Source organism: Topomyia yanbarensis, chromosome 3 (assembly GCF_030247195.1).
Source record: "Topomyia yanbarensis strain Yona2022 chromosome 3, ASM3024719v1, whole genome shotgun sequence".
NCBI classification, from domain to species: Eukaryota; Metazoa; Arthropoda; class Insecta; order Diptera; family Culicidae; genus Topomyia; species Topomyia yanbarensis.
In genome coordinates, this window is record NC_080672.1 from 421530607 (window position 1) to 421533964 (window position 3358).

A 3358-nucleotide genomic window follows, 5' to 3' on the forward strand; every position below is an offset into this window, starting at 1 on the left:
TTTCCCCAGGAGTCAAAATTCACCTTTGCCTTTTTGCCTTTCTCATATAAAGAAAGGCTATGCAATCACTGTAAAAATCGACTTTTTAACCGAGGCCCGGAGGGCCGAGTGTCATACACCATTCGATTCAGTTCGTCGAGATCGGCAAATGTCTGTGTGTGTGTATGTATGTGTGTGTGTATGTGTGTGTGTGTATGTGTGTGTGTCATTTAAACTCACACAATTTTCTCAGAGATGGCTGAACCGATTTTCGCAAACTTAGTTTCATCTGAAAGGTATAACGCTCCCATAAGCTGCTATTGAATTTTTAGTTGATCCGACTTCCGGTTCCGGAGTTACGGGTTGAAGAGTGCGGTCACACAGCAAATTCCCATATAAACTGGTACCACCATGATGTTCAAATGATGTAAAACATATTAAAATTGATGTAACATTACTCTAGTTTGTGGGTCTGGATCACTAATGATCAATCAAAGCAGCTTTGACCAACTATGACGGTTCATGACGCCCCCGGGGAACCCGCCAAGTTCCTAAGCTAATATCACACCCATTCCCCAACGAATTCTCTACCGATTTTTACAAACTTGATTTCAAATGAAAGATACAGTAATACCATTGACTGCTGCTGAATTTCATTCGGTTCTGGCTCTTGCTTCCGGAGTTACAGGGGTGTTAGTAAGGATACACTGGAATTTCCCATATAAATCGGTACAATCGTAATACCTCAGAGGCTAAAAACTATTGAAATGGTCACCAAATTACTTTTAATCGCAGATCTAGATCACTGATTGCCAATCAAACATTCTTTGAATATATTGTCCACTATCGACGATTCCGGAAGTCCGGAATTCCGGGCATATTCCACAATTAAAGTCACATCGGTTCTTCGGTGATGACTGAACCGATTTTCTCAAACCAAGTCTCAAATGGAAGGCAAAATATGCAGTTGAGTATTGCGTCGCCGCCCCTCCCCCCACCTTGCCCGGACACCTCCCTCCTTCATCACTCCCCTCCCCTTGGACCACCCTCACGCCCGCATTTCCTTCATCCACCCCGTATACCGAAATAAGATGAAGGATTTCTGACGCATCCTCCACTCCCACTCTACTAACCTCCCATTCCCTCCACTTTCAAACCCATTCCACCAACATTTCAAAATATAATCACATGAAGATAACATTGAACTCATGCTGATTAAGCTAATTAAATATTATTCTTTTGCCTTTCTCATATAGAAAGGTTATGCAATTGCTCCAAAAACCGACTGTCTAACCGAGGCCCGGAGGGCCGAGTCTCATATAACATTCGACTCAGTTCGCCGAGATCGCAAAATATCTGTGTGTATGTATGTATGTATGTATGTGTATGTATGTGTGTATGTATGTATGTATGTATGTATGTATGTATGTATGTATGTATGTATGTATGTATGTATGTATGTATGTGTGTGCATGTGCGGATTTGTTAACAAAATGTCCACATCGGTTTCTCGGAGATGGCTGAACCGATTTTTACAAACTACGATTCAAATGAAAGGTATAATATTCCCATAGATTGCTAGTGAATTTCATTTTCAACCGACATCTTGTTCCGGATTACGAGTTGAAGAGAATGGTTACAAAACAAAATTTGTTGATTTGTCCACATCGGTTTCTCGGAATTTTCTGAACCGATTTTGACAAACTTGATTTTAAATGAAAGGTCCATCAGCTGCTGTTGAATTTTGTGTGGATCCGAGTTCTGGTTCCTGAATTACAGGGTGATACGAACGATCACGCAGCAAATCCCGATTCTTACGAATTCTGCGATGAATGTAAAAAGGTGAATTTTTTCCAAAATTTTCCAAACAACTGTTGAATTTGTAGATCTAGGTCACCAACAGTCATTCAAAGTCTCTTTGGCCACACTGGCCACCATCGACGGACCCGGAAGCATCCAAATTCAGAATAACGGTTATATTGGTTTCTCGAAAATGGCTGGACCGATTTGATCAACTTAGTCTCAAATGAAAGGAGTTACGTCCCCGGAAACTGATATTAAATTCCATCTTCATCCGACTTCCGGCTCCGGAGTTACGGATTGTGGATGATACCGCGATGAATGCAAAAAGGTGCTTTTATATATACTTGCCAAGTGTAATAAGAATTAAAGACATTTCAATAATGTTACATTGTACGAACCAGCTATTAAATAATAGTTTGGATAAATGAGAAAGGCACAATTGCACCACTAGGTGGATTAAAACAGGTTTTTATAATTGAAGGATCCGGTTCATCCATTGCAATATTTCCAGGGTTATGTATAGCCTCAATGGTATGTGGATCAAAATGTTGCAGCCTTTTGACTTGTTGAAACTTTCTTTTGCCTGTCTCAAGTGGTGCTTCTCTATGGTGATTTATGACAACGGTGTCATATTCAACATGTTCTTCTTGCTTACTATTGCGTACATCCAGAACTGCTACATTAACTGCTGGTCTTTTGTAAATCCCTTTACTAGTCTGGATCATAACCGAACGTACTTGTCCATCTGGTGACTGGAATGCTTCAGTTACTCTCCCTTTTAACCATTTTCCATGAGGGATATTATCGTCTGCGATCAACACAATGTCATCGATCTTTTTATTCTCTGCTTTACCAGTCCATTTGTTGTTCAAATGACTTGGTATTTTTTCAATTCTAAATTCCTTATGAAATTCCATATTTCAGGCACTATCAATATCGTCGAAATTTTCCATATCGTTGCCCACATAATCTTGATTCACTATTGCCTTTGCAGCTTGCTGTTTCTCATCCTGCATCACATTTGCACCTGATTCTTGTTTATTGCTGTCATGCCATAAAACGAATTGATCTCCTCGATCTTTTGGAGCGTAGTTCACAATGGTATCAATTGTCCATGTTTCCAAATCAATGTCTGACTTTATCTCTTGCTCTTTCCAGAGTAAATCTATTTCTTTCCTATTTCCAGTGCACGACAATGTTTTATCGATGATTTCCTCGACATTTGCAAGCTGCTTCGACTCAACATGATTGCTTGGACCTTTCACTCCAAAATCCTCAACTGCAAAATATGTTTGCATCATATTTTTAATTAAACGTTCTTCCTCTTGAATGACCATTAAGTGTTCGCCTGACACAGTTCCAGAAAGATTGCCAAATATTAGCCATCCTAGTTTTGTTTTGATGGCAATTGGCTTATTTTCTCCTCCAGTACGTCTTTCCAATGGAATTATCATATGAGTGTGGTTTAATCCAATCAGTATTTTAGGTTTAGCATACTGATAATTGCGTATTGGAAGACCACGCAGGTGAGCAAATTTCTGGGCCAGCTCATCATATTGAACAGACTGAATGGGTA